This window comes from Amblyomma americanum, chromosome 1 (assembly GCF_052857255.1).
Source record: "Amblyomma americanum isolate KBUSLIRL-KWMA chromosome 1, ASM5285725v1, whole genome shotgun sequence".
NCBI classification, from domain to species: domain Eukaryota; kingdom Metazoa; phylum Arthropoda; class Arachnida; order Ixodida; family Ixodidae; genus Amblyomma; species Amblyomma americanum.
In genome coordinates this window covers 104,223,630-104,251,293 of record NC_135497.1, presented here as the reverse complement: position 1 = coordinate 104,251,293, position 27,664 = coordinate 104,223,630, and the positions used below count along the sequence as shown (strand labels likewise).

The 27,664-nt window shown below is 46.0% G+C and overlaps 1 long non-coding RNA gene across 2 annotated transcripts; it reads left to right on the top strand.

Annotated features, from left to right (window-relative positions):
• The first annotated feature begins 1,375 nt into the window (after positions 1-1,375).
• LOC144113387 (uncharacterized) lies at positions 1,376-25,742 on the top strand. 2 transcript variants are annotated; one of them, XR_013310766.1, is made up of 6 exons: positions 1,376-1,658; positions 3,578-3,664; positions 4,806-4,954; positions 9,135-9,276; positions 12,471-12,643; positions 24,323-25,742. It is a non-coding gene; the product is annotated as an uncharacterized LOC144113387 (long non-coding RNA). The 2 variants fall into 2 exon arrangements; XR_013310765.1 differs by having other exon boundaries at positions 24,160-25,742.
• The last annotated feature ends 1,922 nt before the right edge of the window (positions 25,743-27,664 follow it).

Sequence of the window (27,664 nt, the reverse complement as noted above, 5' to 3'; positions counted from 1 at the left end):
TTGCTATAAGCCGAGATGCAAAATCTGCTCACATGTGACTGGCTCACTTCTGATTATCAAGTCAAAATTAAAGGCACATTCTGCTGTGACACTTCGAACGTAATTTACTTGCTGGAGTGTTCTGTGTCCAATAGCAATACAGAGGAAAACCGAAACCCCTGTTCGATTACGCTTCGACAACCACAAAGCTCACCGCGCTCCTCTCCACAACCTACCGCTATTTAAGCACATCAGGATTCCCGGTCGCTCATTCGATAAATAGAAGTCACTATTTTACAATTATCTTATATACAAATTTTATACTGTTTCTGCTGACTTGAACAACCGTCCTGGCGCGCTGTATTGTCAGCCATGGTAATTAACAGTTATGCTTCCCACATTTGTGCTTTCGTTTAGGTATTCTAAATTTTTAATGTATCTTTCATTGACATATACACCATCACCCGCGATACTGATATCGCATCCAGTGCATGCTCTGCCTTGTTCTTGACCTTATGTAAAAGTGGCATTGATAGTTGTTGGTGTAAAAGCATATACCTGAGTACCACTGTGATGAAGACGTCCACAGTCGAAACGTCAGTAAGCCCTTGTGTTTTCAAGCATGTTAGTCTAATTTATAAGTGTATAACTTCTGGTTCGTAGTGCCTTCTTCGTAACTGTTGTGTGTGTGTGTGTGTGTGTGTGTGTGTGTGTGTGTGTGTGTGTGTGTGTGTGTGTGTGTGTGTGTGTGTGTGTGTGTGTGTGTGTGTGTGTGTGTGTGTGTGTGTGTGTGTGTGTGTGTGTGTGTGTGTGTGTGTGTGTGTGTGTGTGTGTGTGTGTGTGTGTGTGTGTGTGTGTGTGTTCGTGCGTGCGTGCGTGTGTGAAAACATTCATTGTACAGCATCTTCAAACCTCCCGCAAAAACAACCCCCACTTCTTCTGCCAAATCTCCAGGACCTAGGGCAAAGAAACGAGATGGCGCCACCAGTACACTCGCTGAAAAAGCGGCCTTATTCGTTTCTTCGTCATCCCAGACGATGCGAATAAACGACTTTTTCTTGTCGATTCAGGCAGGTACCCCAACAAATCTGGTATAAAACAATTCTGCCGAAGAAATGCCATTCCTGGGCGAAATTTCAGCTCGAACAATTCACCGGTTTACTGAGAAGCATTCTACGCGCTGCATATGCTCCCGCTGGAAAACTTATGCCACGTAGTACACTCTTACTGCCAGCTACCTGTACGGTTTTCATCGCTCCGGTGCGCTACGGGAACCACATGCTCCTCAGTATTGAAGACTTATAGTAGGGTGGCTCTTATAGAAAATCACGAACAAACAAAATTGGCATTCGACAAGCCTCATGAAGCCAATCCCAGCTGCTGGCTGTCTGTTTGGCGCCAAAGTTTTCGTACTTGCCATGCGTACATGGGCAACTTGGGGTACTTGTTGATAAGAACGGAAAACTGGTCGAGGTGGTAGGGAATCATGTTTAACTGCGCAAAGAAACGAAGACAGAGAACAAGAAGGCACGACACGGCCGCACTTGTTGCTTGCGCAAGCCCGGTTGAACGGCGCATGAATCTTCCTATCGGTCGAGGTCTGTCCTTGCAGTGCACTAACGTTTTCAGTCGAGCACCTTCGAAGACAGCTGAAATGGCGGCAGCAAACCTCTAAAGTGGTGAGTATTCGGTTCGTCTTTCTTCGGAAAGGAGCGTGTCTCGGATGCGTCAAAGATGATGAGTCAGTGGCGGCAGATTCGACGGCTGACGAACCGGCGCGTAGACGAATGCATCGAACTTTTGGCGTTTGCGTAAAGTGCCCATATTTTCCCCAGACCCCAAAGCGGGACATAAGCGGGACGTGGGTGGGGGGCCTTTGAATGGCACGGGTAGTATTTTAGACATTCACTTTTTTTTTCTATCCATATCATGCAGCATTTCTTTTCCTCCAGTTTTCGCCTAGATGGCGCAAACATCTAATACTTCTGGCTTGAATGGATTTTCTGCAGCAATCCAGTTTTGTAGATGTGTCCGTGGTACGGTTCACATGTCATGTGCCCATTCGCTTTGAGCATGAGCAGCGCTTTAAGTGTCGTCACTTGAAACTGCGTCTTCTCTGCAGACCACAGCTTGTTCATCAACAAAAGCGCCCTCCCCACTGGTGCATTTATTCCTGGCATGCACATGCAGTACTCAATATATAATTGCCCTCATGTTGCACGGCACATCTTTCGTCTCAAAGTGCTGGAGAACATCCACCCGCCGTTCCCTGTCCGGCTTCTTCTGGCTCTTCCATTCCTCAAGTTTTTCAGTCGTGACATAATGTGAAACGTTACAGGCTTCGTCAAATAAAGCATTCTCATCAAGACCGATGTGACTGAACTCTGGAGTTATGAGCGCCTGCCTAGGGATTGTTTCTTCCATTATATAGGCTGGTTTGGTGGAGCTAGGCAGAGCAGGTGTAGCCAGTGTAGCGAAGGCGGGACAAAATGCCGTCCCGCAAGCATGCTGGCGGAACGGCGGGACCAGACCTGCAGAACAAGGACATGTCCCGCCTAAATTGACACGTCTGGTCACTTTCTGTTTTCCAGTGATGAAACTGGTCACACTACATCTGCCGATCACCAATGTCAGCCAGTAGAACCGGATGCAACTAACGCTTGCGTTGAAGTTAATACATCCGTACGCACGTTACTGCGCATGCCTTGTGACGATTGCTCGGAGGTCTGCAATGATCATCGTGTTGTGGATAGCCAGGAACATGCAATTGATACTGAACAGCATCGCGATATGGCCTGTGCCCAGTATAAGTGCACGACTCCGCAGTTGCAGAGATGACCTTTCCGCATTCCTGTTAAAACTTGGGCAGTGGAATCGGGCACCTCGCATGCATCCGTGACTGCTCCTCTGGGAGTGTTGCGCAAGCATTCGTGCTTTTCTTCTTTGCCGCGTTAGATAAGAGCGTTGTTAGAAACGCCTAGGAAGTCCCTCGGTAGTGTATACATTGCCGGTGGAAAGTAACGCCATTTTGGCATTGCTGAACGGGTCCGTTAAGCAGTGAGCCACGCCAGGGAGGTGCCCTGAGAGAATGCGGCTAGCACCGTATCTATAAACCAACCTAGACAATGATACGCCGGTACTGCAAAGCATGTCATGCTTACATCAAATCTTGATGACGCGATAGTCTGCAATTTTTCTCTCAGTACTGGCATATCATTTGACTGAACATAAATAAGTGTGAGTGCACATCCTGAATATGTGCATAGATGGTGACTGCGGGAGTGGAATATGACTATTATAAGTTACTGTGCGCATAGCAGGGCAGGTCCGACAGGTTTTAGGTCATTATTAACATATAAGTGACGCTACGGTGGAGCAACTGCTGGCAGAACAAGCAAGGCTAATCCCACCGGTAGCATACAACAACTCCACTGACATCCTGAGCAAGAACTCTTAAGCTGATTAATAAACATATTACTCGTGCAAGGATGGCCGTTTATGGGCTCGCTTATTTTCGCGAGCATCATTCAGCTTTTATTAAGTACTGCATCTTTGCTGGAGTGAAGCAGGCATGTTTTTCTGGTCTTATTCATTGCAGGGTCATATCCAGAAGACGCTTTTCTGCTTTGATGGGAATGTTGCATTCATGCGTCTGTTTTACATAAAGAAACTGCTCCTGTGCCATGTGAGTCTGGGCAGTTAAGTTTCTTTTTTTCATCTGGAAAAGCTTTCAAGCTGAAACTGTGCTTTGCATTTGTGTGTAGATTTTAGGCATTTAAATTTGATATATGAAGGAAAAAGCCTTGGCTCATGGGTGTGCGCAAGGCCTGTCTGCAGGAAACGTGTGCACGAAATGTCCGTCCCACTTGTCAATCAAAGGAATATTAAAAATGTTAGAAGAAAAGGCAAAATAAAAATAAGTGGTAAAAATAAAAATACAGAAATAACACAAAATTGAAATAAAAACAACAATGAAAAAAAAAAACAAATATGAAATTTGAAGAAAATAGAAAGAATAAAAAATGGAGGGAGAAAGGACACGGAAAGGGTTTTGGCTTTCGCTTTTCCACTCATAAGCAGACTAAGTGTAAATAATTTTTTTGTTATACATTTTCAGCAAGTTTGTTTTCTTTAAACAGACACAGAGACGACAACTTGCAATTCTTGTTCTCCATAAGAATTGATTCTATGGCTCTTTCAGGCTATGTTGGTGTTTGTCCAACCCCAAAAGACGCATTTGTTGCCGAGAAAAAATATATTGGATCATTTGAGCCACTCAATTCAAACTCGTGTCATCTGCGCTGAAACAGACCCAGTGATCACTGTGATCTGCACCACAACAGACCCTGTGATCCCAAATTTTAATCTAGAACACTGAAATTTTCATACTTTTCAGGCAAACTAACAGGAAACATTTTGAATATTTAAGCAATTTAAATTATACTTGCTTTTCATCTTACAGCATATAAGTACTGTTGACATGTTTTTTGCCAAATGTTGTATTAAATAATAAATTACACTCTAGAACCTAATTTTATTGCTTGAAATGGATTTTATAATAAAGCACATGACACATATAACTGTGTCTATGTTATGAATCTTGCCGAAAAATAATAACCAACAGAAATGGCCCATTTTTTCCTCCACAAGTAAAGAATAAGGCAGGTGTGCTTTTAGCAGAAGCATTGATGCATTTTTGCAAAATCCTGTGCACTGATTTATGTGTGTGTATTTTAGGGATGGTTTTTGTATACAGTGTGGAGTCTAGGTGGGTGTGTCAATGCCGTCAGAGCACTGTGTAGAGTGTACCATCTCTGGTCATGCAGGCCCTTGGAATAAGTGCTTTCAAGGAACAGTCTCCACATATGCCAAAGCCAATGCAAACATCATGCCTGCAGAGATGCTTGCCACAAATTTCGTCCACTGGAGCAGATGTTACAGTGCAACTTGTTTCATTCATTTCTGTGTTCAGAAGGTGAGCTATGGAATGTTAGACATAGATTTTTTGCGGCAGCCACTCCCATGGGATCTAACTTTTTATGGTACTACATAGTTGCTAACAGTTTTTTAAGCTTAGAATTGGGAGCTGAAAGAATTGTACTGTGTGGTTACATAGATTTCTTGATGCTGGTGAAAGAAGTTTAATCTGTTTTGTGTTGCACAGATCCTCGGGCATTGACATACATATGTCCGAAAATTACTGAGGAAGATAGCTACAATTTCTTGATTCCTACCCACTAGGAGCATGATCACCAATACTTGCGCAAACTCAGAGCATGCAGCAACTCGTGCTTCACGTTCCTCTGCTAGGCATCATGAAAGTATGTATCTGTCAACTTGCAGCAAATGTCTATGTTTTTAATGCATCATAAAGTTTCAATGGCATTAATATTTGTTTCTTACGGCACCTCTGTATAACTCAGCTATGACGTGCTGGTAAAATGTTAAAACCACTGCAGCCGTGTGAAGAGCATCTTAACAACGTAAAAAGATAGAGATAGAAATAATGAGTTTGGTCTCTACAATGTCGAAGCAGCAACTAGTCTATAAATTGCTCTGTAATGGATGGCTCTGGATAATTTTAGGCTTCCTAGGCTGTTTTGATGTGCACTTGATATCACCTTGCACCGGTTAGAGTGCCTGCCTCATGTGAAAGAGCGACTGCTTTCAAATGTTTGAAAACAACCACTGGTTAAAAACAAAGTCGGTTCAGGGCTGAAATTGCACATGCTATGCTGCCTATTCGTAATGAACAACTCAGAGGGTCAGTGAGGCTATTTTTTAATGTTGTTTCACTTGCAAAACAACAGCACAGCAGTCTACAAGGACAGTGCACATTACAAGAAGAGCACTACAATGGACAAAGAAGACCACTACGATACACACAAGAAGTTAAATGACACAGTGGATATAGTGTGCAAAAGAAGGAAAGATGGCAATGAAAACGTAATAATAGTGGCAGCCACCTCCAGTTTTGTGCTGATAGATAGAAAAAACATCAGTGCACAACAAGAAAAATCATAATAACAAACAAGATAAATACATGTCACAATCTGTATACTTGTAGTAGCGTAGATATAGAAGTCTGTTGATGAGATTACAATGGCCAGTGTGTCTTCGTTAAAAGACAGTTTGTTTTCTCAGGCTTGTATTCGATGATTGCCTGTCCAGATCCAACAATTCTTAGCACCTTTCGCTACATCGGAGGCATGACCGCCACCTTGGTCAGCTCATCCACAGCCACTGGGGACGGAGGGCCGAGGGTTAACTCACAAATCCACAAAGGCGGCGGTGGCAGCCAAGTACAGTATCAATGGCCAATTCCTGTTCTGTGGAGGGAGCATGCTTATATAGCTCTTCACTCAGTGAGCATTTCTTTCATAGTTGCGTCTCACTTATTTCCTATTTTTTTGGTAGCGCTGAGAAAAGCAGGATATTGCTTTCCTTTACAAGGTGCTCCACGGTACCATTGGTTGTCGTAAAATGCTATCAGATATTTTTATAAGAGTCCCCACTAGAAACTAAACTTGTCAGTGTTCAATGCAAGAATCTTATCCAGTGAGTCTTGCCTAATTGTTCTGTTTGAAGAATATCGGGCAGTGAATGGGACATCGTAGCGCTTAACAATGTTATGAGGACTGATGCAATGTATACACTAAATAACGGGTACATAAGGAGGTGGTTGTCATTATAATCAAGATTAATAAAAACCGAAAGTTGAAGATACTGCGAGCCTGTGCACCAACACCCAGTCACTGGCAAGGTGGTTAAAAGGAAATGTAAAGATGTCATATCAGTGATGAATTAAATATGGAAAGAGAGGTTTATAAATAAATAGTATGTAAACCTAAGCTGTAATTTTCCAGCCTTATACTATGCCTTATACTTAGCCTTATACTTGGAGCCATGGAAAGAAAAATGATAGGTGTAACATTAAGAGACCGGAAGCATGCAGAGTGGGTGAGGGAACAAGCACGTGCTAATGACATCCTAGTCGAAATAAAGAGGAAGAAATGGGCTTGGGCAGGGCATGTACTGCAAAGGCAAGATAACCACTGGCCCTTATAGGTAAGGGAGTGGATTCCAAGAGAAGGCAACCGTAGCAGGGGGCGGCAGAAGGTTAGGTGGACAGATGAGATTATGAAGTTTGCAGGCATAGGGTGGGCGCAGCTGGCAAATGACAGAGTTAATTGCGGAGACATGGGAGAGGCCTTTGCCCTGGAGTGGGTGTAGTCAGGTTGATGATGATGATGATGATGATACTAGAGAATCGTAGCACAGGCTAACCTCTCTGCCTTGAATTTAGTAAGAATGCACTACACTGTACTGATGGGCAACTTCGAAGTCAAAGTATGGAAGTTCGAAAGAAGCAGGCATGCAAACAAAAGGTAAACATGGAGTGACTGAGTGGGGAGACAAGTAATGAAAAAGACTTGACAATGAATGCCCTTCCTGGCACCATGCAGGCTGTAGAAGGACTAGAGGAGGTAAGGTGTAGTGACTGTACAGTCGTGATGTCTAGAATCAGCCTGAATTGAATAGAGAGTGGAGGAAAGTTGTCATGAAGAAGGTAAATGTGATGACCTTCCCAGCATAATTCCACGGCGCTCAGTTGAAGTAGGAGGTACACTAGCTAAGTAGGATATTGGCAAGCTCTCCAAGGAAACAAGATGCATCATACTATGAAGTGGTAGCGCATGAAAGTCTCAGACCTCTTAGATAAGGTAGAACATGCAGAACCATCAAAATTTATATGTGGAAGGTAATTATGCAAAGTAAAAAATTGTACTAACATGAAGAGAACTCAGCAAGCACTAAAGCACCCAGAAAGCCTGAAAGGAGCAAAGTCTGGATTAGGCGTGTGCAGAGATACATGTTTGTAGAAGGGACAAAGGCAACAGTGCCGTGAGAAATTTAAATATGGTAGGTAAGACAGCAGAAAAATTCTGTGTGCATTTCTTGATGTGTGCTGCTCTTACAGGTTGATCCTGACATTAATCAGTTTGTATCCCATAAATGCTTGTGCTCTTGGGGATTCTGGAAAGAGGCTCACTGCAATTCGTATGGTAGAAGCAATTTTTTGTACCATTTTCCACGTGAACTTATATGGTAGCCAAAATTATAATACTAATGCAGGAAATGGTGCAAACAAGGAAATGGAAATTTTCATTTAAACTGAAGCGATTATAGAGGATATGTCACAAACAGAGGGAAAAGTGCAGGAGACAAGCAACTCGAGATTTTTGGAAGGACAGTAGAGATTCGTTATACAAGAGTGCTTCACGACCTCAAGTATAGGGAAGAATGCTTATATTGTATTAACCCAGCACACAGATCTATGGAAAGGAGAGTGAGTGATGTGGGTGACATTAAGAGGAAACAGCAGATTGTATTAGAGATTGAACTTGAGTTATCAACATCCTAGTGGAATCAAGCGGAAGATATGGGCTTGGACCAGACAAACGTAACATCCAGAACAGATAACCGATGATCTATTAATGTAACAGAGTGGAATCCAGGGCTAGGGAAACAGTCAGGTACGGTAAAAAGATAGATGGGCAAATGCGATCTGAACATTTGATGGGATGGCCACATCTTCTGCGGAACAGGGCAAATTGGGTATCAGTGGAAGAGTCCTTTTCCCTTCTGTGTATGTAGCCTGCTGATGATGGTGGTGAATGTGACATACACACTGATATCTTTGTGTTTCACCTCGATGAGAAAGATAGCTGCTGCTGCCTAGTTTTTAACCATGGACTTTTGTTTTTAGCAGCTAATCTCTTTAGCTGCTTCACTACTATGATGGACTATGAATATGCTGAAAGGTTGCAGCTCTGAAGCTTCTATAGCTAACTAGGGCTTGTTCTCAGTGTTAACATTTCTTTTATGGTAAATCTGCTATGGTCAAGACAGTTATGGTAATATTGAGACACTTGTGGTTCTGCTCATGAATGCTACCTAAAGGAGCCACGTACCATTCAGACTCTTGTCTGCGCTACCCACATTGCCCTTTGAATTGGGAAGGACAAAGGCTAGCATTAGAGAGGTGAACCTTGTGAATTACTTGCTCTTACTATCTGTTATCATCATTCTATTTCCAATGCTTAAAACTAATCTCATTATATGTTCTGTACATATTTCGTTTCCTAATACAGGTAGCAAGCAGGCTTGGAATGTGGAGCAGTGCCAGATCCTGCCTAGTTCAACAAAGAATCTGTAGAGTCCCAAGACAAAGCCATACCTATCAGAATGATGCAGCTGCAAGTGCTTTTACAGCTTGTGGCTGTGATGTGCAGGGTGTGTGCTTAAGATGGTTAAGAACCATCTTTTATCATATTATTATCATTTTATTTCGACACGTCCCGCCATTTATAGTTACAGCAAAACCGCGTTGATACATTCCCAGTTCGTTCAATTTACCAGTTCGTACGCTCGAAATCACGGACATTAAAAATCTCCCATAGAGTCGCACTATTTTTTTTTTCTGGGGAATGTGTTAGCGGTTAACATGCTTTTCCGGCTCCTATGTTTAATATTTTGACAAATCGTGGTCGCATGTTACATTTCTTGACCAACCCGCACATGCGCAAACATACAAGTGCACCAAACATGAAGGCACGGGACATAAAGAGCTGAAATGCAGCGGCATGCAATCATCCACCGTGGTGCCTTCTCTGCGGTTCCTAGGTGCGAGGAGACGAAGAACCACCACCACTACCACCGCCACCACCGTCGCCAACAACCTCAAAAATAAAAATGTTGCGCTAGCACTCAAGAGAGCCGTTTTTGCGGGGACGCGACATAAATTATAAACCCCAGCGACGCGCATACATACGAGCGGGGCGCTGCTGGGAAACGCTGCTTAAAAATTGCAAACTCCTAACCAACTGTTAGGAAGCCGCAAGCGACAGCGTTAGAAGTCACTTAGCCCTCCTTCGCAACTCCACAAGTACAAATTGAAAACAATGTATCTGTAAAGCTGTTTGCCAATGACTGTGTTGTTTTGAAGGATATAATAAGTGATTATAACTATACTTGTCACTACAAAAAACGATAGTAGCAATCACAAAATGGTGAGTGTGCGGGGGTGTGAATATTAACAAAGATAAAACCATATTGTTACAAATCACAAGGAAAAAAGTTCCCAGGCTATGTAGTTATATACTTCACAACCTTTATATTTTAGAAGTGGAGAGCTATAAATACTTCGGAGTAACCCTCACTAACAAACTCACTTGGTCCTCACATCTGCTCTAACGTCTCCTCATCCGCAATGAAGAAATGATGATTTATTAAAAGAAAACTTAGAAATTCTCCCATCATTACTGGAATCACGGTATACAAGGCTTGTATTAAGTCCCGACTTGAATGTGCAGCAGCAGTCTGGGATCCACATAATTAAAAAGTCAGTGCTCAACTGGAGCGTGTACAGCGAAAAGCAGTTCATTTTATTTATGGTAAATATAGAAGGACAGATTCTTCAAGGGCATTAATTCTAAAGAATAATTTACAGTCCTTAGAAGTAAGGAGAAAAGTTACAGGTCTAGCATTACTTCAACGTTTCATCTCAGGAAACCTGAAGCCAGAGCTTCCCAATTTTGCGAAATTGGCGACAAAGCTTGGCAAAGTAAAATGGATACAGTCTGTAAAAAAAATTACATCCTTAGGGTGGTGTTTTTATCTATAACTAGCACCATTGCAATTCCAAAGTGGCTGGAAAGTATCTGCCACACTCCTACAGTGCATTGTTAAGAGTTGTACTGATCTTCTCAATTGGGTGAAATTCGCAAGCATTACAATAACACAACTTTACACGAGCATTCATTAGCCCCAATTTATCATGAACCCCTGGGATTACTGTCATGGAGTGAAATCTTCTTCCTTCGGCTTTTTTGTAAATCGAAATATTTCATAAAGGAGATGGAGGATTTTTTGTATGGCTCCTATTATTGTTGTTGTGATGTCCTGTATATGACTGTAGCTGTTGCGGCTGGTGGTTTTATGACTTTTATATTTCAGTTGTGTGCCCCTCCTGCTTGGTCCACAATCATGGCTCGCAGTATTTACAAGCAAATTAATAAATAAGCCATTAGTGTACGTCTGCATCTGTCTCGGAGCCTCTTTCTTTTTCAGAAGCGCTGCAGCGGTGGCTCAGTGGTTATGGCACTCAGCTGCTGACCGGAAAGACGCGGGTTCGATCCCGGCCTAGAGGACCGTGTACTGTGCGATGTCAGTGCATGTTAAAGAACCCCAGGTGGTCGAAATTTCTGGAGCCCTTCACTACAGCGTCCCTCATGGCCTGAGTTTCTTTGGGACGTTAAACCCCCACTAACCACAATCTTTTTGAGAAGCACTCCTTCGCCGATTCTTTACCCCCCCCAGCCAGGTCATGCACCCTGTCACATGACATGGCGTGTGATTCTGAATCGTACTCAGTGGTTGGCCGGGCTGGTGGGGTGCCAGCTGCGCAACAGTCAGCATGTGGAAAGTTTTCACTGCTCTCTGGTTGACACGTCGAGTCATCTGACAGGGAGGCATGACCTAGTTTGGGGGGTGGGGCGGGGGGGGGGGGGGGGGGGATAGAGAAGCGGCGAAGGAGCGCTTTTTAAAAAGAAAATGGCTCCGAGACGGATGCATGCGACTCGACTCTTTGGCCGTGTCTGACGTCATACCTCGCTCACATTGGTTGACTATGCTCTGACATCATGAGCTATGACCAATCCTGAATTAGTGTGACAGCGCGTACGGCTTCTCCGAACGTCAGATCTACGCGCTAAAAGCTGAAACGCTGCAGTTAGGGCGCTTAGCTACTGATCCGGAGTACCCGAGTTCGAACCCGACCGTGGCGGCCGCGTTTAGATGGAGGCGACGCGCAAAGGCGCCTAGGTGGTCGAAATTATTCCGCAGCCTTCTACTACGGCACCTCTTTCTTGACTCTGTCCCTCCTTTATCTAATCCCTTAGGCGTTACGGCGCAGTTCAGGTGTCCGCCGAGATGTAAGACATACTGCGTCATTTCCTATCCCAAAAACCAATTTTCACTTTTTTTCGACAGTCTGCTGCTGCGGTGGCTTCCCCGCAGTACTGAGATGCAAAGGGGCGAAGCATTCGAAAATGACACGAAAGATATTTTTGTTACCTTGGTCATTGCCGCCGACGGACCGGATGCGTTACGAAGTTCCTTCCGAGCTTAAGACAGCGTAAATGCGGTCTGAATTCTGCGAGCGCTAGAAAAGGATATTTTCAGATCTTGTGCCAAGAAATTCTGACATTTTTGTGAAGTGAAATTGTCAATAAATGTTTTTGTACATCTTTCAACAGTCAAATTAAAAAAGAATTAGGCGGTTAATTTGGATCATGTCTTCCCAAATAATACGTTTTTCTTGCAGTTTTTTTTTACATATCAATGAAGTATTACTATATTGCATAGGGAGCAGGATATCAATATTTTTCTCATGAACGATAAATTATTACTTCTTTCTTCCCATCTAGACGAGCAGTTTGCTGATGTGATGTCTCGAGGAAGGCCATTCCAGTCAGCAGCTCCGCTGGGGAAAGAAGATGCTGCAAGAATATTTTGCAGGAACATATGTGAGCAACTGGGAAGGAATGGGATATACGGTGAAATCTGTTGTCTGGGAGAACAAGATATGGTGATTAATGAGGTGAGCTGTGGAAAAACATGTTAAATAAGCAGAAGATATGGTGAGGAACAGCGAGATTCACAGACCAGATTATTTTCTTTGTTAAGAGATGCTGCCATCATATAGAATATTATGAGTGTAGAAACTTCGTAGCATGGCATTGAAGGGACTGTAGTACATTGATTGGATACGTATTTGATGACGGTTCTTCATTGCATGTGCATATTCGTGTCTCGAATATTTGAGTGTGTGGTATATGTAAGTACTTTGCTTGCTGTGGAGCATTATGTAGGTGGACGTTTTTAGTATCCTATTATTTCATGTGAGGAGGATATGATGCGTGTGTAAGCCATATGACCAAGTAGTGCACCAGCTGGCATTGCAGAGGAGATGTTATCAATCGAGCAAGCACTAAAAAGCAACTTGAGGAGGCAATGACCTAAAACAACTTTGAAGAGGTAGGGTTAATTAAGGTTCATCACCCAGTAATTGTCATTCTGCTCATGGTAAATGTCATCTTTAGGGATACTTATATAGATCAATCGGTGTACTCTTATACGTATTCACACACGTGCGCACGCACTGACCAGCCCTTATATGTAGCCTTCATGGATAACGAGAAAACATCCGACTGAGTCGAAACCTGAGCCAGCAGTCATGCAGGCATTATTTAATCAGGGTGTAGATGAGCCTTATGTAAAACAACCGGAAGATATCTATAATGGCTGCACAGCCACCGTAGTCCTCTATAAAACCAGCAATAAAGTTTTAATAAGGAAGGGTGTCTGGCAAGGAGACACGACCTCACCAATGCTGTTCATCACCTATTTATAGGAGGTGTTCAGAGGCCTGGTTTGGAAACAGCTGAGGACAAGAGTTAATAGAGAATACCTTAGTAATCTGCGATTCGCTGATAACATAACCTTGCTAAGTCACTCAGGGGATGAATTGCAAAGCACAATCAGTTACTTAGAGCAGAATGATTGATGTAAAAATTAACATGCAGGAAACCAGAGTAATGTTGAACAGTTTCGAAAGTAAGCAGCAGTTTACGATTGTTAGCGAGCTGCTGGAAGTGGTAAGGGAATACGTGTAATTAGGGCACTTAGTGACCACAGATTCAGATCACGTGAGTGAAATAACTAGAATAAGAATGGCTGGAACTCATTTGGCTGGCTTTCTCAGACCATGAATGGAAGTTTTCCAATATCCCTCAAGAGAAAAAAAATATATAACAGCTGTATCTTACCCTTACTTATGGGGCAGAAACATGGAGGGTGATGAAAAGGGTTCAACTTTATTTGACGACAACACAGTGAGCTATGGAAAGGAAATGGTAGGTGTAACATTAAGAGACAGGATGAGGGCAGAGTGGGTCAGGAAGCAAACGCAGGTTAATGACATTCCTAGTTGAAATCAAGAAAAAGAAATTGACTTGAGGAGGGCATGTAATGCGAAGGCAAAATAATTGGTCTTTAAGAGTAACGGACTGGATACCAGTAGATGTCAAGCATAGCAGAGGGCGGCAGGAAGTTCGTTTGACAAATGAGATTAAGATGTTTGCGGGGATAAGGTGGCCACAGCTGGCATAGGACAGGCTGAATCAGAGAAGTATGGGGGGAGGACGGGTTTAGGCTGGTAGTCATGCTGGCGCACTGCAGGGAGGTGGTGAATGGCGGCTTTTTTTCGTTGAGTTGAAGAGCGAAGTCCCTGGGCATATACTGGGGGCAGGTTACCTTTTTTGCGGTTGATGTTGTTCGGAGTGGTTTGCATATGCCAGGATTCCAGAAGGAGCCTTTTCTGGTAATTTCTTTTGGTTCTGGGGATGTGGGTTTCTTCAAAGTTGATTCTATGGTCGGAGTCCTCGGAATGCTCGGCTATTGGATTGAGCTCTCTTGCGAATTTGCGGACGTCATTTTTATGTTGCCGAATTCTTGCTTTGAAATTTTTGGTTTCGCCAATGTAGCTTGCGTCGCAGTCGCCGCATGGAATTTTGTAGACAATGCCTTGGGCTCTTTCTCTCGGCGGCTGGTCTTTGGGAACAGGTAGGCAAAGCGCAACAGTGTTTGTGGGCTCGTGTGCAACTTGAGATCTGATTTTTTTTAGGATTCGGGCGATGGTTTCGCTGACACCTCCGACATAAGGTAACGTGACGTATTTTGGTGGTGGCGTTGGTCTTTGTGCGTTGATTTCTTGGCGAATGTTGTGTTCTTGACGTTTTTGACGTGTTTTTTCAGTTCTGTGCAGCACAGAACTTGACAGAAAAAAAGAACAATGCACGATATTCAAAGAACTAATCATGAACGGCTACCCAAAAGACTTTATTCAAAAAACCATTCGACGTCAAAAACACAGCATTCGCACAGAAATCAATGCACAAAGACCTACGCCACCACCAAAATACGTCACATTACCTTATGTCAGAGGTGTCAGCGAAACCATCGCCCGAATCTTAAAAAAATCGGGTCTCCAGGTTGCGCACAATCCCACAAACACTGTTGCGCTTTGCCTACCTGTTCCCAAAGACCGGCCGCCGAGAGAAAGAGCCCAAGGCATTGTCTACAAAATTCCATGCGCCGACTGCGACGCAAGCTACATCGACGAAACCAAAAATTTCAAAGCAAGAATTTGGCAACATAAAAATGACGTCCGCAAATTCGCAAGAGAGTGCAATCCAGTAGCCGAACATCCGAGGACTCCAACCATAGAATGAACTTCGAAGAAACCCGCATCCTCGGAACCGAAAGAAATTACCACAAAGGCTCCTTCTGGAATCCAGGCATATCCAAATTACCCCGAACAACATTAACCGCACAAAAGGAAACCTGTCCCCAGTATATGCATAGGGACTTCGCTCTTCAACTTAAAGAAAGAAAGCCGCCATTCACCACCTCCCTGCAGTGCGCCAGCGTGACTAACAGCCTAAACCTCCCTCCCCCGCGCCTTTCGCATCACAGCTGTCATTCCTTTGACCCCGCTCCCCTCCATACCTAAAAGACGTTAGGTACTGCCCTTAGTCACCCCTGATGAAGGAGCCGAGTCGGCTTCGAATTGTTGGGTTAAATTTAAAATTTTTGGTTGGAGATGTGTAGTTTATTATAAGTTTTCAAACCCAACCAGACAGGCAAATCTGTCACAATGTTTGGTGTTCTACATTCAGTGGCACTGGGCATGCTAGGTTGTTGCAGTCCATTGAAATCCAGGATGCCATGAAATATCAAAGGGGCTTGCCTCTGTTCTGATGACGAGTGAAGTGATTAGTGTAGCTAGAAAGAAAGCACAGGCAAAGGCCATATGTTTATGGCTATTTCACAAACTGAGACTAATGAGAAAGCTTGAAGACTAATGAGAAGCTTGAATTTAGATTACAGAAAAAGCAGAAGCTATGGAAAGGAAAATGCGGGTTACAGTTAAAAGACAGGATTAAAACAGCGGATTTGAGAACAAACTAGACTTAATGGTCTCCTAGCAGAAGTTAATAGTTGGAAATGAGCTTGGGAAGGACATGTAATGCGGAGGAGGATGGCCTTTTAGTGTGATAGTATTGCTGTGGCTGGTGCAGGACAGAGCCAATTGGAAGTGAATAAGAGAAGCACTCGTTTTGTAGTAGATGCACGCTTGCTGATGACTACTACTTGTGCATGTCTCACCACTGTCTTGGTTAGTTGCTTCGAGAACTAATGCGGACTGAGGACCTTGCTCTTCTTTGCAAGCAGTGATGTGTGAGCAGCAGAAATTGCTTGAGCACTTAATGCATAATACAAGCCACACATTCTTTGTCTAAAAAGTGAGAAAAGTTTGTTGAATTATGCATGTTGCTTGTGGATCTACGGGAAGGGCTATCACCAAACTAACTAGATTCTTCAGATTTAGGGAAAAAGGTACCTGAAATAAAGGGCAGTCTTTGTCCCAGTTTGTCATTGTGTTCATTGTGTCACTGCCTGTTCAAAATGAATTACTCTACTTCTGAATTCTGTACAAAGTGCATGAGCCTCAGATTGAGTTGGTAAATGCGAAGTAGCACCTGTGAAAAGTAGCTATTTGCTGTTGGAAACAACATTCTTCCCATATTTTCTGAATGCAAGAAAGGGTTTTCTCTTGGGTGAGTTAAGTAGCTTTCTATTTCTCTCCATGAATGAGGATTTTTGTCTCAGCAAGAATGGCTGTCTAATTCCTTATAGTCTGGGGTGCACCTGACCCTTATCATGGGAGGGTGCCTGAGAAGAACCTTTGGGAGAATACTTGCAGCCACTCTTGAATACTACATAATATGGCTTGTTCACTGCCTTTTCTCATGTGTGCAGCGTGATTTTCATGGAAGCTGTCTGCCAAGATTACATATACTACCTTGTGCTTCCAAAAGCAATTTTCTCCTGGAACAAAGGGAACAATAACGCTTTTTTCCAGTTTTTTTATTTTCGAGTGGTGTTTATTGCTTCATGCCATAAATAGGGACGATTATACGAAATGTAAAAGGTTTTCTGATCTAATGAAATCCAGAAGAGACCAATGATGGGGTCGCTGTATCCAAACAGAATAGTGCCAGGTGGCGTTCGTGGCGCTCGGAAAGAAGACGACGCTCGTGGTGCTCTCGTTTTGAAAGACGTTGAAGTTCGCCGTCTCGCCAACTGAAGGACGTGCTGCCGAGCCCTGCCTTCTAACAGGTCCTCTCTTGTCACCAACACCGTGACAAATCTGGTGGAGGTCGGATCGATCTCATGTCCCGTACCCCAACCGTTAGTCGGAGCTCCAGTCCAATTCCCGTCACGACGCCTGTTCACCGTACTCGCCGCCGGATTCGAGGCTTACCCCCCGAGCCTGTTCCATCCGGTATGTCCACGGAGCAACCTGCCTTGAGCATCCCAATGCCTGGGGCGTCGACACCCTACTTCACGCTCTCAGAACCCCCGCATCCCGAAGTCCTTCCACGGCGACATCTTTGAAGACGTGGAAGACTGGTTGCAGCACTACGAGCGCGTTGCCGCATTCAACCAGTGGGATGACGCCGCCCAGCTCCGGAACGTCTACTTTAGCCTGGAGGACGGCGCTCGGATTTGGTTCGAGAACCGCGAAGATCAGCTGGTCTCTTGGAGTGAGTTCCGGCGTCGGCTCCTAGACACATACGGCAGCTCGGATCGTCGCGAACGGGCAGAACGCGCTCTGCAATCTCGCGTTCAGCTGCCCAATGAAAATGTTGAGCGTATGTCGAGGACATGACGCGCCTTTTCAGACGCGCGGACCCTGCAATGCCCGAGGACAAAAAACTGCGCCATCTCATGCGTGGCGTCAAGGAGCAACTTTTTGCCGGCCTTGTCCGCAGCCCTCCGAAGACTGTCGCCGAGTTCCTCACTGAGTCTTCCACGATCGAGAGGGTTCTTCAGCAAAGAGCATCCGCGTACGATCGACCCGTATCCGCCGCCTCCGTTTCCAGCGAGTTACCGTTCCACGGCACCGATGCCTCCCGGATACGCGATCTCATACGGTCGATTGTGCACGAAGAAATCCGGCAGCTGTACGGGGCCCCTACCACAGCTCAAAGCTCCATGGCGACCTTTTTTCCGCGAGGAGGTGCAGCAAGTGCTCCGGCCGTCCTTACCTGCCGGTGAGGCTCGTCCATCCCCTCCTCCTTTCGCGCCTGACCGTCGTCTCACCTACGCCGAAGCCCTGCAGTCCCCTGCTCCAGCACCGGCGTCCTTCGTTCCGGCTCCTGCTGAAGTGCCGGGGCCGCCTGCACCCGTGCTGCAGTACGTGGAAGCTCCCCGACCGTCCGCGCGCAAAGCCGACGTGTGGCGCACATCCGACAGACGCCCCCTATGCTTTCACTGCGGGGAACCAGGTCACCTGTATCGGCACTGCCCCTACCGCCGTCTGGGCCTCGAAGGGTTTCCCCCCGATTCTCCTCGACCCCGCTATGGCGAACGACCCAGGGCCGTTGCGGATTTTCTTGAAGACCAACGTTGGCAACAGTCTCGTCGCCAGCGGGCTCGATCCCCATCGCCCGGGAGTCGTCCTTCACCTTCTACCGCGAGTTTTTCCCGGGCGGCGCAAGGCGGTCGCCCAGCCCACGGCGGGAAAACTGCAACCAGCGACCTTAGGGGGTGGGCTCGCTGGACGTCGTTCTGAGGGGGACCCCCCATCGCCGCGGGCACGACATGCCGACGCCTCGCGGGTTCCGAAGTCCGCGGTCACCATTCACTCCGACACAGCGACACTCCCTCGACATAACGACGCTTCGACGGTTCCGAGGTCCGCAGTACCCGTTCGCTTCGACACATCGACACTGACACATGACGGCGCCTCACCGATTCAGACGCCCGCATTCTCCGATACTTCCGACGCACTGACCCCATTAGAAAGCACACGCCACGCCGACGAACTACCGGTGGCACAGCCTGCAGACAACGACGCCTGTGCCCGATCATCTTCTCCGGAGCCTGCATCTCGTGAGCGGCTTTCCTTAGACATACCTGTGATGCTGGATGGTCGCCACGTTCGAGCGTTATTAGATACTGGTGCTGATTATTCGATTTTAAGCAGCCAGCTCGCCGCCGTCCTCAAAAAGGTTCTCACGCCATGGGCTGGCACACACGTTCGCACTGCGGGCGGTCATTTGATTGCACCTCTCGGCATGTGCACCGCCCGAGTTCAAATCCGGGAGTCCACATTTGTCGTCTGCTGTCTTGTTCTGAATAACTGTTCGCGCGACCTCATCTTAGGTGTCGACTTTCTGCGTGAATATGGGGCGATTATTGACCTACGCGATAACAAGGTCACGTTTTCAACTGAGAGTGCTGTCGCCCTCCCCAACGCGCCGCGACCAAGCCAGACACTTCGAGTTTCTACGGACACAGTCACCCTGCCGCCTCGAACCAGCGCCTTCATTACGGTTGAGTGCGAATCATTTCAAGACGGTGACGCCATCGCCGAAACCAACCTGTCATTACTGTTGACGCAAGGCGTGTGCGTGGCCCGCAGTCTGATCCATCTTCACAGTGGCCAGTCACAGGTACTTGCTACCAATTTTTCGCACGAGCATCGGCATCTTTTTCGCGGCACTTCCGTAGCCTTTATCGAACGCATCTCCGATGTTTCCGAGTGCTTCTCCTCAGAACCAGTGCAGCCTCCTTTTCCCCTCGAGAGCCTCGATGTCAACTCCGCGCTGTCAACCAGCCAACGGGAGCAGCTGTGTGCACTATTGCTCGAATTCAGACAGTGTTTCGCCTCCTCGTCGAAAGTGCGTCAAACTACCATAGCCAAGCACCACATCGTGACGTACGATGACGTACACCCGATCCGTCAACACCCCTATCGGGTATCGTCTACAGAGCGCGAAGTCATTAAGTCCCAAGTTAAGGAGATGCTCGAAGATGACGTTATTCAGCCTTCCAACAGCCCATGGTCCTCGCCGGTCGTCCTCGTTAAAAAGAAAGACGGCACCCTCCGTTTCTGCGTCGATTACCGGAAGCTGAATGCAGTCACGAAGAAGGACGTTTACCCATTGCCACGTATTGACGACTCTCTCGACCGCCTTCGGCGCGCTCGTTATTTTTCGTCCATCGACCTAAAAAGTGGCTACTGGCAAATTGAGGTCGATGAGCGGGATCGTGAGAAGACGGCCTTTGTCACTCCCGACGGCCTTTATGAATTTAAAGTTCTACCTTTCGGTCTTTGTTCTGCGCCTGCCACATTTCAGCGGATGATGGACACTGTCCTTTCTGGTCTTAAATGGCAGTGTTGCCTAGTCTATCTCGACGATGTGGTGGTTTTCGCCGACTCATTTAGTCAACACCTTGATCGCCTGCGGACGGTCCTCGAAGCCCTTCGTTCAGCTAACCTGACATTGAAGCCCCAAAAATGCCACTTCGGTTACCAGGAGCTGAAATTTCTCGGCCATGTCGTCAGCGCCGCCGGCGTGAAGCCCGACCCCGACAAGCTGGCCGCGGTTGCGGAATTTCCACTGCCACGTGACAAGAAAGCTGTTCGGCGCTTCCTAGGGCTCTGCAGTTACTATCGGCGTTTTATCGAAAATTTCGCTGACCTCGCAGAACCGCTGACTCGCCTCACCCGTGACACCACACCTTTTGTTTGGTCCCACGAGCAAGAAATGGCTTTCGCCGAGCTCCGCCTGCGACTTCAAACGCCGCCCGTTCTTGCCCATTTTGATGAGCGAGGTGACACTGAGATACACACCGACGCCAGCAACATCGGCCTCGGCGCGGTTCTCGTGCAACGCCAGGATGGCGTTGAACGAGTCATCGCTTATGCAAGCCGCGCTCTGTCACGCGCAGAGATGAACTATTCGACGACAGAAAAAGAATGCCTCGCCATTATTTGGGCTGCTGCGAAATTTCGCCCCTATCTTTATGGACGCCCTTTCAAAGTGGTCACTGACCACCACTCCTTGTGTTGGTTGACCAACCTGCGTGACCCGTCTGGACGCCTGGCGCGATGGAGCCTTCGCCTGCAGGAGTTTGACCTCACCATTGTTTATAAGTCCGGACATAAGCATGAAGACGCCGACACCCTCTCTCGTGCGCCTGTCGAACTCGCAACCCCCGACACGGACGACGACATCAGTTTCCTTGGGGCTATCAATTCTTCTGATTTCTCAACCCAACAACGCGCCGATCCAGTGCTACGACCCCTCATCGATTATTTGGAAGGCCAGCCAGCCACCGTTCCTAAATGTTTTTCTCGACACCTGTCGTCGTTTTCCCTGCAACGAGGCGTGCTCTATAAGAAGAACCCTGGTTCCAGTTCGCGCGCGTATCTCCTCGTCGTGCCGACAACACTTCAGGAGGAAATACTTTCTGCGTGCCATGACGAACCAACCTCTGGCCATTTAGGATACTCTCGCACGCTTTCCAGAATCCGCCAGCTGTTCTACTGGCCCAAACTCGCCACTGTTGTCAAACGCTATGTGCAGAGCTGTCGGCAATGTCAGCGCCGTAAGGCCCCGACCGCCAAGCCTCCGGGACTCCTCCAACCTATTGCACCACCACGCGCCCCATTCGATCAGGTCGGCATTGACCTTCTCGGTCCGTTCCCTTTGTCCTCGGGTGGCAACCGGTACATCATCATTGCCACAGACTACCTCACTCGATACGCCGAGGCCAAAGCCTTACCCCGTGGCACAGCGTCCGAGGTTGCGGATTTCTTCGTGCATCAGATCGTACTTCGGCACGGCGCCCCGACCTACGTCATTACCGACCGAGGAACCTCATTTACTTCCCAGATGATGGCCGAAATTTTTCAGCTAAGCGGGACGACCCACCGGAAAACTACTGCTTACCACCCGCAGGCAAATGGGCTGACAGAGCGGCTTAATAAGACTATGGCGGACATGCTGGCGATGTACGTCGATGTACAACACAGGAATTGGGATACGATCATACCGTACGTGACATTCGCCTACAACACAGCAGTTCAAGAGACGACCCGTTTCACACCGTTCCGCCTCCTCTACGGCAGGGAGGTTCAGACGATGCTCGACGCAATGCTCCCTTGCGCAACCGATGACCATCTTTCTGCTGACGCTGAGGAGTTTACCCACGAAGCCGAGCAGGCTCGTCAGCTAGCCCGTATTCACATCACCCAGCAACAAGACAAAGACTCGCGGCGATACAACCTCCGGCACAGACAAGTCTCCTACCATCCCGGCGACCAGGTTTGGGTATGGATACCTGTTCGACGACGCGGCTTGTCCGAAAAACTCATTTGCCGCTATTTCGGTCCCTACAAAGTCTTGCGGCGCGTCAGCGACGTTAATTACGAGGTAGAACCGGACGCTGAACTTTCCCAGCAGAGAACCCGTCGAAAGCCCCGTCCAGAGATCGTCCATGTTTTGCGCCTGAAGCCGTATTTGGCACGGGGACCCACCCAGAATCTTCGTGCCTCTCTTGTGTGATTAATTGTGCTTGTGTGTGCTTGTGTGTGTGCTTGTGTTCGCGCGCTCTTCTGCGCATGTTTTTTTTTTTTTTTTTTTAAGAGGGGAGGAATGCCAGGTGGCGTTCGTGGCGCTCGGAAAGAAGACGACGCTCGTGGTGCTCTCGTTTTGAAAGACGTTGAAGTTCGCCGTCTCGCCAACTGAAGGACGTGCTGCCGAGCCCTGCCTTCTAACAGGTCCTCTCTTGTCACCAACACCGTGACAATAGGATGATGCGCTTTTCAACAAAAGACCCTTTGTTTCCAGGTGACTGATTCTCATTGGCTTCAGTGCTGGGCAGGCTAACGACAGTTTTCAATTATTCTTACTCTATGCTGCCTGTGCTAGTGTATTGGTTTGTGAGTTGCTGTCCTGTCTGTGTGATGTCTTGTACTGAAAATCTGTGTCTCATAAACCTCTCAAATTCTTGTAATGTTATATAGGTTTCTGTCGAGGCCATTCGCATGTGATGCAAAGAGAAGGTAACCAATGGTCCCTTCGGGTAAAGAGGTGGATTTCTAGAGAAGGCAACCATAAGTGGGACAGAAGAAAATACCTTGTGCCATGGCAGTCTTTGTCCACAGACACCTTTGTGCCATTTAAATCCATCATCATCGGGAAGTTTGCCTGGCCAAAGGTAGTCACAGCTGGCTCAGGACAAGGCTAATTGGAAATCAATGGGAGGAGCCTTTGTCCCGCAGTGGACATAAGTACGCTGATGATGATGAGAAGCCTCTCCAAAAAGTACTCCCAACTAGAGCACTACACGGGCTCAGGCTCTCCCGAAAGCCCGGGCCGGGCCTGGTCTTTGGGTTGTGGGCCTGGGCCAGGCTCGGGCCTGTATACTGACGGGCTTGAGCCAGGCTCAGGCTTGTGTAGTGAGCACGTACTGAGCACGTACGGGGTTAACAAACTGCAGGTCAAGACAATATTGTAGCTATCTTTCTACTTTTTCCAGAGTACAAACTTGTTAATCTTCAGTAATAAGTCATATGATAGGTTGAGCATGCAAACAATGAAAATGATGCGGAAAACAGAATAAATCAGGCAAAACAGCATATATACCACTCTTTACAAAGCTGAAGTTCTGAAGCACCGAAAGTCACAAACACAGTACTTTTGCTTGCCGCCTTCTTAGCTTCACAAAATCGTTAACCATAAAGCATAAGTACGGCGTCCACGCACAAAATAAAGCAACATTTTGCTTTACTCGTTCGGATATAGCCTGAGAGCAACAGGAACTGTGAGGCTGTCTTTGCTGTTTGCTGCCAGATGTTCAGCTCTGAATGCATCACACGTATCTCCTCCCCAGCATGCGCCTTGTCTCTTTAATGCTCTGCGCTCGATACTACCGAGTCTTGTATTTCCTGATAACTGTTGTATTATTTGTTTTGTTTAGTTGTGGTACTCCCGCGGGTTTCCCGGAGCATAGGGGAGACTGTGCATGCGGGCAAATCTGGGCCTTGAAGGGTGCATGTAATAAATGCACCCGTGTAGTGTAGTTTCTCTATTTTGGTCTCAGTATTTGTGCTAATGACTTTTTACAATGTATGGAATTATAATTATGAGACTTCTTTCTGTTGTCTGCCAAGTCCTTTCTTTTTTTTTTCAGATTTTGTGACGATTAATTCTACAAAAGCTCTCTAAACGAATTGTCTAAGATATGACCGCATTAACACTCAGTTTCAGTGAAGTGTGGGACCTGTAGTAGTTGACATCTTCATTGTGTAATATATCCAAGCCCAGTTGATCTTCCTGCATTTTGTTATTGCTAGATGGTAAGAGACAAGCGACAGCGGGAGAAGCAGCTGTTTGAACAGACGCAAGCGGACACCTAACTGGCTTGCGGTCTCGTGCGACCTTTTGCGTTTCTGTGGCGATCCGATTGCAATGTTACAGCCTGTTCGACATAAGCTTGCAAATATTAAATCCGAAGCTAAGAGACGGAAAACGGCTTGAGTTGATTATTTTCAGCAAGTTGGTTTGTGTGGCATTCAAGGCACTGCACTTTGTTCTGGGCAAAAAAATTAAGTACCAACTCAAACAGAAGCAGACACTAGAGAATTTTAGACCTCTGTTCTAACAACCACTAATGCTTTTTCGCTGAAATTCATAGTAACAACAATGTTTGTGCTTCTGTAGCAGGCTTACAGCATTTGTGTTGTTTTGGGCCTGAGCCGGGCCCACCGACTTGTTGGGCCAGGCCGGGCCTGGTAGGTGAGAGCTTTCCTGGGCTCGGGCCAGGTCCAGGCATTAGAGAAACCGGGCTGGGCTTGGGCTGGTAGCGGTAGACGTTATCAGGCCCAGGCCGGGCCGAGCCAATAATTATGGCCCGTGCAGTGCTCTATTCCCAACATTCGATCACCATTCTTCTCACTGGTCTTTTTGTACGCATTTAGTGCAAGCACAGAGAAAGTGGTGGTGCGACTGTTTTGCATTTGTCGCCAACAGTTCATGGAGCCTATTTTGACTGCTGTGTATAAACAATAGAACGGTCTGTGGGGCTGCATGTTCTGATTCATCATGTGGTCCAGTAGTGCATATTCATCAGTAGTCAGGTCAACTCTTAGTGAAGTAGTATTTCCTTGCTGTAGCCTGCCATGAAAGTGAAATGCGTGTACACTTTGTGGCGCAGCTGGAAGAAATCTGTGCCACTAGCTTGCTTATAAGCTGTCATCCTGTCTGATTGCTTGTATGTGAATATAGTTTTCACAGCTGCCATGCCTGGTGCGTCAGCAAAACCTTGAGTTTCTCCCTCGCTTGCTGTATGTTGGTGCCTCTTTGAAGCTTTAGATTCTGGATGCCAACCCTGCTGATAAAGCAAAAGACAACAAGTAGTTTTGCCTTAACTATACAACACGCTATTTGCTAAAATGCACGTGCATATTATTGGCATAGTTGGCATGGCACATTTGGTGGCATATAGTAACAGCATTTAGATTGTTGACAACTTTGGGGTGAACTGTTTTCTCTTCTTTGTTAATTCATCCGTAGAATGCTTAGGAAGTAACTGTTGCTAACAGTTGTATGACACTTTTAGTGATGCTGACAAAATCAGTAATGCTGATTACTACTCTGAAAGGACATTGCAGTATTTATGTTTTCAATACATCCTTTGTTCAATTTTCAACTACTACTCTTCCGAGCATATGGTTTCAGTTTCCCTGACATGAATAAAAGCTATGAAAAGAAGCATTCCTGCCTGTTCATGAAGACCATCAGTGCAATTAATTTGAATTTCTTCGCCTGCAGGAGTAGTAGCCCTGAAAATAGTTTCAGGTGTGTAAGCACCAAATTTTTCTTACAACAGTAGTAGTTAGCACTCATGTTCTAGAGGTTATCCACCTGAAGACAGTCTGGCATCTGGTTAAGCAACTGATGAAATCTAATAAATGAAAGGTGGTTGCTGCATTTTAGAAAGCTTGTTGCTGGCCAAATTGTTTCCATTCTGAAGGAAACATGTTAAAACTGTACACTGACAGTATCAGCACTCATCTTGTTCATTTTCTTTCTTACTCGTGTCTTACTAAAGTATTGGCGCTAACATTTTTTCCTAAGATGGCAGTGGTGCTGTGGTGTAGACTGGTGCAACACAATTCTGATCGCCTCTGTGGCGAGACCTGCATTTCTCTCATGATTGGAATCACATTACTTGAGTTGCTGCTTTGTTCTAGATTGCAGGTATACATTGAGGACAGTGTTGCTTTTCATGCAATGCATACAAATCACTTCACTTTGTGCTTCTTTGTGCAATGTTTATGGTCAAAGTGATACTTTCATGTGAAAAATTGGAAGCAAACTTGCTTGCTGCATGAGCCCAATGCAAAAAACTGCTTTCATCATTTGCATCATATATAATATACATGCAACAGACACTGTGCAGCCACATAGCTAGCTAAAGAAAAATTACTTTTGAAGGAGCATTTTTAGTTTTCTTGGCAGTTGTCTAGTGCTATGGCAAGACAACCAAAAATGTTGTCATGTACCTTAATAGATCTGTCTTGCTGATAAACCCACGTTCATGTGCTGTTAGCTGAGCATCGAACATCTGAGCCCAAGAAGAGATAGGGAATAATGGAAAGGCAGGGAGGTTAACTAGGCAGTGTCCTGTGAAATCAACATCTTAAAGGAGCATACCTAGAGACCTATCTTTTGGTTGCGTGTTTTCTTGTTTGTCTTGATGTGTAAGGCATTATTATACAAGGATTACCATGCGATATTCTCCTATGACCGTTAAATAATTCATAAGTGAGTTTGTTTCTCGTGTTGTTTCGGTTTTGCTTTCAACAGCCGACTGATGACGGTAACTTCAAAGTGAGCTGATAGGTCATGTGAGGCATGAAAAAACTGCAATCACTTCTTCTACATGTATTGTCATTCCGGCTCATGAGGAAGGCTGGCTTCAGCACTGTAGTGAATTAAAATGATGAAGCAGCGACTATATGGACGTTTTTCCATGCCTCACATGACATATAACCACACTTTGACGTACGGCTATCATTTGAAACCAAAACAGCATGACAGAAAAATTCGATTGTAATTTATTTTAGTAGTCGTAGGCAAATACCACATGGCTATTCATGCATAGTAGTGTCTTCCGCATCATTGTAGAGCATAAGACATGCCCCCAAAATTATCTGTCTGTACTCCTTTAAGTTCTTGTATTGTCAAAGATCTTGTGATGGACCTCAGGGTCTACTTGCTAGTGCGTGGGCATCGCAAAGAGCTGAGTCTAGATGCCTGTGACAGGAAGGAGCAAACGCATTTAATGACTGATGAAGATCAGCACTGCTCCAGGAGAAGTGCAGCACCACGCAAACTTGCAGTGATGACGGTGACGGAGACTTCTGGTGTTAGCAACACGAATTTCCACCATTCTAACTCCGCCAGATAGGTTGCGCTAAGTGATTTCCATTGGATATAAGTGTTGTGTGGGACGTTTCACAGTGGTTCTGCAGGGGAATCACAGCAAGCACGATCTAACTTTTTCGTCTTGACCACGATGTAGATCCTGTGTTCGCGCTGATGTCTGAATACCTCAGGCATTTGTTATTAACTAGCATGACAGATCCCCATTTTATGAGATCGGGGGGTTTCGAGTGGTTCATAGAAATGTT